Below are 13,891 nucleotides of genomic sequence, written 5' to 3'. Positions count from 1 at the left end.
GTAGATTATATAAATATAAAGAGTAACTAGTACATAATTACATTCTTACTAGTATCACATACCTTCTGATGGCGTCTAGTGGTGTATTTCCTTTTTTCCTTTCAATTCTCTCCTTCGCATCCAAAATTAGCTCCTTATACTCCCTCTTTGGAATCATAGGGGGAAGCTCATACTTTACGTTCTTCTCTAAATGTGTCTTGTATTGGTCCCTCACATACTTTAGATATGTGCCAACTTTTTCAAGGAGCTTGGTTTTGTCAAATGTGTCATTTTCGAACAACCCAGCCATACGGTTTGTGAGTTCATCTTTTAACATTTTTTCTTGGTCATTCCACCTTTAAAGCAAAAACAAACTTGTTAGATTCATAAATAAATTGAAGCTAGCTTTGATATAGTTAAAAAAAGGATCAAAGGAAAACTATTCTAGCAATGATATGAAATCAAAATAGTGGATTACGGTTAGGTCACATATGATGTTCCACCTTTTATGTATGGTGGGCCCACATATTTGCAATGCAATGTCATTAAATTTTTTATAAAAAATATCATTTCCTGCAAAAAAATCATGGGATCATTAGTCCCAAATGAGTAATCAGTAAGTAAATTACTGTCATGCCCAAACTTTTGGGCAAAAACACAAACAACAATTTTTTTTTTGATCACTTAAATATATGCAATCTATGCTTAAATAGATGTGACCGCTTAACAAGTTGTTCCAAATGAATTCTTAAATGAAATTAAAATGGGTTCCTAAGTGAGCGATGAAATAGAAATTAACTAGAAACCTTATGGTTTCAATAAAACTCATAGGCGATAGAATAAGAATATTACTTACGTAACAAATACGATAACACCTATTATCAAGCGGAACAATTAATTTAAAAATCAATAATAAATTCACTCAAATGCCCTTTCAATTTTAGTTGCGAAATATAATACTTAATTAGACCAACTTTTACTACTTAGACATTAATATGTTTACTTGATTCAATAATTATTCATCTAGGTAGAGGTATATCAGGCATTCCCCATTACATTGGTATTGTAACTTCTTCTTTTATAACTTAATTAATTTCTTAAATCTATTAATTCAATATTAACACGATTTGCAAGGTATTAATATTAATTATTAGAGCAAATAAATTTAAAGTGCCAAACGTTAATGCGTTAATTAATTTATTCAATATAAGGTTCCATCAGGGTCAAATAAGTTTGCAAGGTCAAGATCATTGACTAAAAAAAGAATAATGTATTACACCACTACAATATCCTCTTAAAATACATATTTATTAACTTGTATTAAATTATTCCATTTAAATATAAATACCATTAAAATCTCTAAAATGTAATTATATAACTTACATCAAGATGTTGTATATTACTCCTCCCATCATTAAATATTAATGTTTATTAATCGATATTTGCATTACCTCTTGGTTTAAATTTAATCAATCTATTAAATACATTTCCAATCATAATCTTTTTTAATGAAACTTCCCAACTATGAGAATAACAATGCTATACAATAATTAATTCCCACACAAAACTACCCCCAAAAAATAATAACTTGAATAAATGGGAATTTCCCCATTTCAAATTTTAGAGAGAAGTCCTTCCCCCCCCCTCCACCCACCACTTTTATTATTAATAAATCTCAAACTCCTCCCCCAATATTTTATTCTCTTAATAAAAGCATATGTGGGTATAACCCTATTTAGGGTTTCCCTTTTTGCCATAAAAAAAAAAAGAAAACTAAACTATTCTAATCTATTTTTTTTCTTTTCTTTTACCATCTCCCAAACCCTAAGTCGAATTTAGGGTTCCTCCATGAAATTTCATGGTGGATGGTTTGTTGTAGTTATGAACCGAGATGTGGCGGCGCAGAGAGGCGAAAGAGGAGGCGAAGGGTCTACGTGCCGAGAAGGGGGGTGGAGGGGGTCTATGGTTTGATGGGGAGGCCGAAGCGACGGTGGTCGCAGTGCCACCGATGGGTCGCCCCACTGCGTGGGTCGCGTCCCGCACAAGGGGTGCAACCCACTGTGAGGGTCGTGGCCCACACAGAGGCTACGACCACTGTGCGGTCGCGGCCCACAACGGCCCCTTTTTTTTTATTAAAAGAAAAATACAATTTTTTTTGTTTAATTAAATTTTATTATTATTATTTTTTGTGTTTTTAAAAACAACAATATATATATATATATATATATATATATATATATATATATATATATATATATATATATATATATATATATATATATACTCTCTTTTTTGTATATATTCAAAAACTCAGTATTAAGAATATTTTGATAGAAAAATGCATGAGGGTAAGTTTATTAAATGACCAAAATACTAAGAATGTATATTTTTTTTTTAAATTTAATTTCTAGCATATTAACATTAAAATATATATGTGTATATATTTTAACAACAACCTATTCATTCCTTAATTTCCAGATTAGTATTTTATCATTAAATTTATATGTTTATACATTAATATAGCTAAGTAGTCATTCTTTCTCTTAGCATTAAATAATGTACATACTTCATTGTTTATATCTATTTAGCTACCTTTTGTTTTAAATAGTTTTAAATGGATTTATTTATTTCCTGCTATACAGTATTTCAGCTGCAACTTAATTTTTTTTTTAGATATCATTAAATCAACAACTTCAAGTTAAATGCAAGATTAAAACCATTTCTTAGAATGACTATTATTTTGTGAGCATAACTAAAGATATAAGGGGGTACTTTCATTTCTTTTCTTAATTATAAGACATTAAGACAAATGGATGATTGCTTTTGGTTTTATTTTTTTACAATACAAGCATCTAAAACCAACTACATTTCTTTTTGAAATAGATAAATGACATAAATAATTAAAATTACAGCAGCATCTAAATAGTCTAGAAAACACTTAAATACATTTCATTTTGTACAATGCAAAACTGATAATCATCTAAAGTCTATTTAACTATATTAGCTTTTGACATAAATAAACAACTAGGACTAAATGGTTATTTTTATTTTACCAACTTTTCTGCTTTCCTACTCCCTAAATACTTTCATTATATTTTTTTTTTGAATAAATGACAGAGATAAATAAAAGACAGCATCATAATACACTCTAGATAACACTTAGAAATATTAAAAAAAAATGCAGAAACTTTTAGTCCCCTAATACACATTTATCCATTACTTTGCAAATTTCAACTTAAGGAGATGCATTGCTTCAAGTAAAATCTGATTTTAATATGTCAACTATTACAAATGGGTAAATACCCAACTAGTCCCTTATTTCAAATAGATGTGGACTTAAATAAAATAAATACATTTCTTCTTACAAAATAAATACAACATGGAGCTTCTCATTTACATTTCTGCAACTAAAATATAATATCACATTTCTTATTCTTTTTCTGCAACTCAAGTAAAGACAACAACTCCTAGTTTTCTCTCTCTTTTTTTTTCTTTTCCAAGCAACCTGCATACAAATATTTAAGGCTATGACCATGGAGAGCTCACCTCCTAGCCTAGGCTTACTAGAAGCCACCCCCAAGCTTGGAGAACCAAGCCCTAGACAGGTTACACACAAGCCAACATAAACAAGCAAGGGAGACACTCAACAAACACTTTCCCAACCAAGGCTAAACTTCATCACAAAATGTGATGTTTTTACAAGGGTGGAAGTGGACCAAATACCTTGAGGAGACTGCAAGAAAGGTAGATCACAAGCCATCTCATGGCATCCAAAAATACAACATAAGTCCATTAACCCCACATCCTTATGCCCCCCAAAGGCATACATGACATACTTTCTCCCCTTATGACCCCCAAATGCATAAACAAGGCTATGCAACAAGGGTTACATAAACAAACTCTTGAGATCACTCTCATATTGAGAGCCTCTCACTCTAAGGCTGTCAAACTCCTTCCACCCCCAAGACCATCCTACTCTCCCAAGAGTAGAAGACCTTGGTTACTCCCAAATCACAAAAGAAATGCATAAAAGGAATAAAAGAAAGATCACATATTATTTTCACAAAGGAAGGGAAAACAAGAAGACAACATTTACATACAAACAATCTTTTAAACATAAGTATGCAACATGAAAGGAAGAAGATGAACCAACCTTCAATCTACCCAAAGATTTGCTAGATCTAGTTTGAGGATGAGCAACCCAATTCCACAATACTTTCCTCTAACACTTAGCCAAAATTCTCCTAAAACAATTCTTTTCAAAATTGCAAGATCTCCAAAAATTGAGAGTGTGTGATTAACTCACTAAGTCCCTAATCCTTGCCTAAGAAGGCCTCTCTCACTCTTCCCAACCCCTTGGATAGAGTGAGAGTTCCCTATTGGTTGGTCTTCCCAACCTCTTATAGGTTACTAAAACTGGAAAGAGAAAAGGTAAGAGAAGGTGGGGAATAGAGACTGACATAAAAAGGAAGGTTATCTAACCTAGGTGGAACCATCTAAGTTGAATTTTCGCTCATCTTGGGAAAACCACTTTTTGGGGTGACTAGACAGTCACATGGGAGTAGTCACATGTTTAAAAATACCCCTAACCCATAGGTATACCCTATGGACCTTAGGAAAAATCCTTAAACTACCCCTAGGAGTCCATTTGACCCCTTAGAAACCCATCTGAAGTTAACCTTCGGGTCAAACCTGAGTTGACCACCCAAAGACTCTCTACCCAAGGAAAATTTGGGAGCACACCCAAATATTTGAAAAGGGTTTTGGTTAAAACAACTCCCTCCAAGAGACAAGTCAAAATCAATGACACTAATCAGCACATGTGTCAAGTGACACAATAAAATACATTACAAAATTACACATGGAAATTGTCTCTTGTTGGATTTAAACAAATCAATAAATTACACTTTAACACACATGCAACATTTACTTTCGCAAATAAAATACAATACATACGGGGTGTTGTCTCTCCAAATAGACAACCCCTGGTTTTACGAACGTACATAGGTCTAGGTTTGGTTCTCCATAATGTTTCCATGGTCATATGGATAATTTCCCTATGCATCTCAATTACACATTAGTAATTCCCAAATAACCTCATATAATTTTAAACATATAAATAAGAATACAATTCAATCACTCTACATACAATTGCCATCATACAAATCAATTTACCATATATCCAAAGCAATCCACATAAACAATTATCACAATCCTCATAAATTTCATCCATTCATAAGATATGCATCATACTTCTAACATCATAATAAAGTTCTGCAATTTTAGATATAGCTGACATACGTCAGATCAAGATTATCCAATCAATGGATCATATAGGATTTCAAATCCATAACACATCAAAATGTACACCACAAGGTGAAATGATTATGTAACTTGGTTCAATTACTTTTCTCACCAATCTATCTGTCTAACATAGCCCATCCTATTGAATTATAGCATTTATTAATAGGGTCAACCATGGTCAACTAAGTTAATCAAAGCTTGATTGGGGAGGGGCCCTACAATTACAATTAGACTATATATAATAATAATTTTTAAGTACCTGGAACCTTCTATATCTTTAAGGGATCAATTCTTTGTCACTCACCACCAATGTGGCCTGCAACGTTCCCATACTAGCAATACTGGAAGATCCAGAAAATGATGGTATGTTATCAGCAGTAGTCGCCTCTAGTGTATCCTCATGTGCATCTCCTACTAAAGAAAATGAATCCACTATGAAATGCCCCCAAGAAAGAACACTTCAAGGGAAATAAACACAATGAAAGAGAGAGCAAAAGAGGGATCTACCAATAGTGGGCGGGTAAACATGACGTGCAGTAGATGATGTTTGCATGTTGCGTGTTGTCGACATTACAGTCGGCAATACAGGTGGGGCTAACCTCGGATGAGGCGGCGTTTGCATAGGAACATTGACATCACCTACAGAATAATACATTAAATATATAAAACATTAAATATATGAAAACTACAAGAATTGTAAACAGGGATGAACCTTTATTAAGAATTGTAAAGAAAGATGAACCTTTATTAAGTGTTTGATGCTAATCTTAATGATACAATAGTATGAAGGAGGAAAAAGGTAGGTAAATTTGTGACAAGAGGGCAGTGTAAAGGAAGAAGGAAGGATACACCTCGAAGAACACTGTAATGTATTATGGTTTTGTAAAATCAATAAAATTTTGTGTTTTGGAACTTGTTAATTGCAATTTGCATGACAGTCACGTTTCATGCACTGTTTCAAGTTTTTTCTCATCAAGCAAATAGATTAAAAATGTCTAATCAAGGATTGGAGGGTGAAGTGTAATTAATTAACTTTTTTTTGTGCTAAGTTAGAGCAATGGTCATGAAGAATGAGGAGAGTTTGAATTGTTTTTCTCTAAACTGTCCAAAACCCTCAGTTATGGGTCAGTCACATGGGTTTGTTAATATCCATTGATGTAGTCATTGAAAAATTCTTAAATTTTGGATTCCTATTGTCAACACAAGTATCTTTCATATTGAATTGTTCTTATGTTGAATGGTTGTACAAATGTCAAGAAAACTAGTGCCCTAGTAGACTGAGACAGAGTTTTCCCTGTTTTGTTGAGTGATGTCCAATGGGTTGAAATATGACTTTTTTTATTAAATAAGGTTGGAACAACTCTAAAGAACCTTCCCCAGTATGATGGACATTGATCCTAAGGTGTTGAGGCACTAAAAATGGCATGAGTACATTGTTTATGGGTTGCAAACTATGTTTGAATATCTAATATGTTTGAGACAATATCAAGTATGATTTGTTTTGGGTGCTCAAAGTGATAAGCCAAGAAAGTTTCAATCTACTTGTTTGATCATGAAAGTGACAATGAATGGTAGTTTGGGTTCCTTTTTTTGCATTTTGGAATTTGTAAGGATTCTACGAGTAAGTGCAGATTATGAGTACTTGGGAAGTTGGAGTAGAGATGAATGAGATGAGGATAGTGAAATAAAAATATTGGAGGACATGGTTAAGTATATGTTAAGGTATGATGGTTGAAATACTTGGTATTTTCACAATGTTAAGGCTATCATGGAGTTGCTTGAACATGTAACTTGTCTTGTTGGAAGTTGAGATCAAGTATAATGTGAGCTCAAGTAGAATGTGATGAGATTTAAAAGGAGAGAGTATCATATAGTGAGAGGTGAGTTGAGAGTGAAGAACAAATCACAGTATGAAGCTCTCAAAAATTATAAGTGATAAGGGAGAGGTTGATCCAAGTCAAGGATCTATAAAAAGGATGTGTTGGGGGTTTGTTGAGAACAAGTTAAGGGATGTGTAAAGGGGTTTGTTTTCCCTAAGGTATGAATGATCAATCATGAAGGGCATCAACTAGATCCCTCTACATCAACTACATAATAAATATATGATCAATAACACTAGCATTAAAAAAGAAAGTTCACAAGTCCAAAGAAGGAGTAGTTTTAATGTATAGAACATGGTCATCACTTGAACTACCTTCAATACCCTGATCATGGCCACCAGGTCGATGAGGACGCATAAAATCTTGTAAAAACAACACGTACATATTTTAGTTAATGACATAAAAGAGAATAAAATACAAATCATTATTGAACATTTGTTATAACTAAAGCTTTCATTACTGATTACATGCAATTTTTGTATTGTCTAAATCAATTGTTGCACCCTCTCTTTTATTTCATCGGTCTGAGGGCTCATGGATGCCAAAGCAAGAATCTCTCTACTAATTTTTCTAACACACTTTTTCATCATTTCTATAGGGTTTGTGGTAAATGCGATGTCATCATCACATAATATTATTGAGTCCACATCCCTATAGAGGTTCTGAGATAGTGTAGGTCCCTCCCTTTCCTCGAACATTCGTTTGTGACAAGAATACTATTAACACTATCAAAATTACTCCAAAACACTCAAGAAAATAACATAATAATTGTAGTGTCATAAAATTGTGATCCTAGCAATTTATGACTACATAATGTCCTCATGCATGCGAACTCTAATTCTCTAGCCTGATCGGAGATTGGAGAGTGCTCAGATTTTGAAAACTGCTTCTTCCTTGGCCTCCACATCACTTTGTCCACACTCTACCCTGGAGACAAGGGTAGGATAGGGGCATGGTGCCCCTGTCCCCCCTTGGACAGGGGTGTGGTGCCCTTGTCCTCCCAGGATAGGGGCGTGGTATCCCTATCCCTGCCCTATTTTGGGTTAGAACCTTTCTAGTGCAAGCATTGTGTGTTATGTAATGAGCGGAGAATATCCCCGATGTCAGCCTGTGACAAAATTCAAATCCTTCAAACATATATTTAAGGGACATTCATCCTCTCATTTGCATAAGTTGAAGTTCAATAAGGTGGATAGGTCGAAGTTGGATGTGTTCAAGCGATCAAACATTCAAGCATTCTTTTCCAGCATTGAGCATTCTCAAGTCTCCCTTCAAGGCTAGGTGTTGCATTCAAGTCAAGGATTCAACCATTGAAGAGGAGATTGCTTTCAACATTCAATTCCACACAAGAATTTCTATCAACATTGCTACTACAACCTCTATTGAGGTGATTTACAATTCAGTCTTTCATTTACATCTACTTGAAAGTACTTTCTTTCATTATTTGGTTAATTCCAAAACTGGGGTTTGACCTAAAGGAAAACCCCCAATCCCAACACATTTCCCTCTTTTTTGTGTGTAGGTTGCAGGTGTGCAACTATACTTTTAGATTTGGGCTTCATTTGCAGAGGCAGAAAAACCCTTTTCGTTTCCTAGATTTTTTGGAGGATCGTGTACATTCCCGCCACGGTCTAGACAAATTTTCATCAAATTTGCAGGGTTTCTTCGTCTCGATATTTAATTGTCAAATTCGGGTGCACAGCTTCATCCCATATTCAGATCTCAAGTTATAATCGATTCTTTGTCACTTTTGTACTACATAATTCAATCAATTCCCCTTTCTAAATCAAACAAAAAGGGAATAAGGGGATCATCATAAAATCCTTAATTCATTTAGAAATCAATCTATCATCTTTGTGTGGATATTGGATCTAGTGAATTACCTCTTATATCCCTAATGTAATGGTAAAAAGTTCTTGAAGGATAATCAATAGTGAAACTCTCATCTCTGTTTGAGGGAAAGGGTTAGTTTTCCTCTTGATCTATCACTCATCATTTTCCCACCATCACAATAATGTAACAATTTGCTTCTATCTAATTTGTACAATTACAATGAGGTTTACCTACTCAGTAGAAGTGTCAGGACCTATATCCCTATTTGTGCTATGTGACGAATCCATGTAGCCCTATGACAAAGAAAAAATATAAAAACGTTAGCGCAATGAAACCAATAGACTTAGCAAAATAAAATAATAAAATGGTATAATGGAGTCATTAATTGGAGGTTTGTTTAAATGGTATATAGTATGTACCACCCCCATGATAGTAACTTTGTTTGTATCTATACGATTCAAATTGTAATCGATTAGCAACTCTTCCCTTGCACTTATTGATTTTATCGCACATACGAATACATGATTTCCCTCACGCACCTCAAAATGCAATTGGGTTGCTTATTAGTTGACCCAGGTCGTGTACTATTTATAAAACTTGCAATATTCCTTGTTGCTTTTGGCCTTCCATCAATGTATACAGCCACTCGTTTACTTTGATCATTATCTTTTTGTTGTATATAATTTGTTGACAGTGCATACCTACACATACTTTTTTTATATCAAACAATCTGCATCCAATTTTTGTAATTGTAACAAGGTTTGACATACTCCATCAATTCAACAACTTTGTTGTAACAGACGTTTATGTCGTCCATGGAAAATAGGCCCAAACCATGTAACAATGAAGGTGCTATGCGATATATCCTCTCGTTAACACAAACATCAGTGTTTATTGGAGGAAGTTCCTTGGGTACCCATTGTTTCTATAGATGTTTGTACCTCAAGGGAACCTCGATGTCACCTTTGGTCTCATCATCATAAGAACATGACCCCCCCCTTGAGAAAGGAAAAATTCCATGCGTTTATTGAATTTTCTTCTAATATTTTGACCTCTAGTTGATCTCCCTATTTTAGATCTACTACATGTATCACTTTCATCTTCTATTCTTGCATTTTCCTCACTTGAGGAAGACACATCTACAAATACCTATTTGGTGATACCTGCACTCCATCAAATGAGAGAGTTAGTTGGTAATGAGAGAGATATTTTGCAAATGAGGGTAATGTTGATGAAGAAGTCGACCCTAAAGTTGATGTTGAGATTAAAATTTGAATAAGTCCAACTGGGGCCTCAAGTGTTGATAACTGTATTAGATTTGTTGTTAATGTCAAGGTTTTAAAAACTGAGGAAGTTTGTTTTCCTAGTAATTTTTAAAAAATAAACTGTTTCTATAGGGTGTATTGACTTATACTTGTTGATCCATGAGACTGTGCAGGATCCTCATCAAAGGGGTTCAGGTTCCTACATATGTAATTAAACTATCTTATGTTAGCTAAAAATTACATGATATGTATACTAAAATTACATAGCACACAACATGAACAATATGTAGTCATCATAATCATTGTATATTTTTTTATTCCTTACCTTTACTTTATGTAGACTGTGCAGGATCCTCAACTAGGGTTGGCGATGTCTGTAGTCAATTACCTATTTCCATCAAGGGTGGTAGCATCACACAAAATATATACATGAAATCAGCACCAACAATTGAGCACCATATGCATTACATTTGTAATTTGATAAACAATAAATACATATGTATCATAAGCATCACATATATATCATCATATATGTAATTAAGCATCATAAGCATTACATATGTATCATCATAAACATGTAATCCATCAAATATATATCATAAATCACCATCCATCACATAGCTAGTAAACAATCCACATAATGAATTAATTATGTAAACATATAAGTCAAATAAATTTCTATCAAGAAATCAATATTAAATAGATAATATACTAATTGCATACCTCATACATTTCATTCATGTCATTGATCTTCTTCTTCATCCAACTCATCATCATCATCATCATCATCATCATCATCATCATCATCATCATCATCATCATCACCGTCATCGTCATTGTCATCATCATCGTCATCGTCAGCACCATCATCACCATCACCATCACCATCACCATCACCATCACCATCACCATCACCATCACCATCACCATCACCATCACCATCACCATCACCACTACCACCACCACCACCACCACACCACCATCACCATCCTCATCAACATCATCATCATCATCATCATCATCATCAAATTCTTCTTCTTCATGAACATTTCTGTCAGGAACATCATCGACTAATTGTCGATCGTGATCATCATCTACATCATCTTCTACTTCTTCGATATCTTCTTCTTCCATCACATTATACTTTATCGACCTTCCTCTTGGATCATGTCTAACAACAAATGACCAACCCGATTTATGTGGAACCTCTGAGTAAAATACCCGCTCATCCCCAATTGGCTCAAACGACCTTGCATTAACTATTGTAAATCCATTATCATGTTCAATAACAGTTCTATCGGGATCATTTTTATTCAGTCATAGCCTGTACCATTTGACAACGAACATAACTAATTTGAAGGAATTAAAGTTTCTCTATATCATCCAAAATTCCATAGTATCGATTTTGAGACTCTTGAGGATGTATGTCGTTTCTAGATGAAATATTGGTCACCTTAAAGACTGCAGTTATCCCAGAATCACAAGTTTTCTTCGTGTCATCAAACTTTTTGATGTGAAATTTATGACCATTGAAGCACACAACGTTGTGGTGTTTGACCTGCAATATGTCAAACATGTAAAAATTATTGCATCGTGAGTTGATAAACATATGGGTGATTAATAAATTTATACGTACCTGTTTATCACTTAAACCATATGCTAAATCAATTTCCCTTTGCGTAACATTAGAATCTTCATTACAATGAGCTTCTTTAACCTATGAAGCCACACCTTCCTACGTTAATGTGTGACTAGAATGTTGACATTGTTCAATCCATACCGTCATCCAATCAAGATTGTTTGCAATATACAAATGCAATGCATCCCACTCTTGACCAACTATACAAAAAATAAATAGACGACATACAACCGATTTATACTGAAGATTAAGAATTAATTAACTACAATAACATCTTATAATTACCTCTCACTTTCCTCAATCTACCTTTCCCCATCAAGTACTCCCCTTTAAATTTGTTAATGGGGTTGGGATCCCAAATGCAATCTACATGGACCTTTGCTGCAAACTTAGGAAGATATTCAATAATGTACACCATAGTCTGGTGTACCATATATCCCTCCACCATAGAACCCTCGAGATGTGCTCTTTGTCGAACCAAAGCCTTGAAAAATTTCAAGTGCCTCTCAACCATCCACATTGATCTAGTGTGTACAAGTCTACACAATTCAATCTCCTCATCTTGGTGTATGAGGTAGTGTTCTTGTGCATTGAAAAAAGTTAAAGGTAGACACTTTTGCATTTCACACATTAGATGAGGAATTTTTCTTCCAATATTTTATATCTTCTTTATGGATTTCTTTAGATGACAACCACCTACAAGAGATTCAAGACACAAAAATATATAAACGAGACTTTACAGAATAGTATACAATATATTACATAACAAGTAAAATAAATCACAAACATAATATCTATATAACAAATTGAACAAACATCACTAGTTACCTCATGTATTTTCCAAGATCATATATGACTTGCTTGACATTATTGTCGAAGTGGTCTGGGAGAGATAGAGGTAGAATGTACTGCAACATTTATAAAATGATATTTTCATTGTTTCTAACATAATACAATGAAAAGTACATGCATAGTATACAAATATATAGTAAATACACAAGAACATGAATTACCTTATTGGAGGTATGCCAATCACGTGTTTTCATCCCTGGTCTAAATTCACTTTTCTTTGATATGAGATTGTTTATGTTCCCAAAAAATCCTGTGGAAAATCGAATTTTTTGTATGACTTCTTTTATAGAATCTATTTTTTGCTCCGTTAATAACCAAGGAAGGGCACTTATATTAATCTGGTCTCAATTTCTATTTGATTGAATGACATTTTTCATTGCATGATTAGATTCCTAAATGTCACTACAAATTTAGATAATTTTTTCTTTGTCACGCCTTCCATCCAATATTTTCCATAATGCCTCTGTTATATTCTTTCACAAATGCACAATTTGTAGCTTCTTGTAGTAGGGAAACCTACTAGATTGTCTGGGAACAAATGTTTAGTCCCTTTGGAATGTGGTCATCCATGCCTTGACGACCTTCACGATCATCAATTACATCATCAATAAACAAAGCACAATAGAAAAATACAAATTCCAAACATAAACCATTAGATGGAATGACATTACCTTGATGATTAATTCTATTATATTCCAACTTCCATAGGTGAGGTATCGTTCTTTGTGGCTTTGATGTAGTCTCTTCTTTCCCATTGAAAATATATTTTTCAGTATTCTGATACTTAAGATTTTTGTGGAGGAAGTGCCTATACTTATCAAAGACCTAGTTTCCTAAACTTTTTGAATGACGAGATTTCATCTTTGGACCACAAACTAGACATGCAAATTTTCCCTTTGTTTGAAGACCTACAAGATAATGTATAATTCAATTAAATATATAATTTTTTATAATTATAATTATTATGCGCAACTTGAACACTATAACATACCACAAAAATGTGCTAGCCCTGGGGCATCATGTATTCTCCATACAAGCTTTGCATGGAATTGAAATTGGCTTTGTCATATTGATCTAGAGACGCCGTACATGGTGACACCATTCCATAACTCCAACAACTCGTCGATAAGAGGCTCAAT

This window comes from Cryptomeria japonica, chromosome 3, assembly GCF_030272615.1.
Source record: "Cryptomeria japonica chromosome 3, Sugi_1.0, whole genome shotgun sequence".
Lineage (NCBI taxonomy): Eukaryota > Viridiplantae > Streptophyta > Pinopsida > Cupressales > Cupressaceae > Cryptomeria > Cryptomeria japonica.
The sequence above is the reverse complement of the archived record's forward strand: the minus strand, read 5'-3'. Positions refer to the sequence as shown.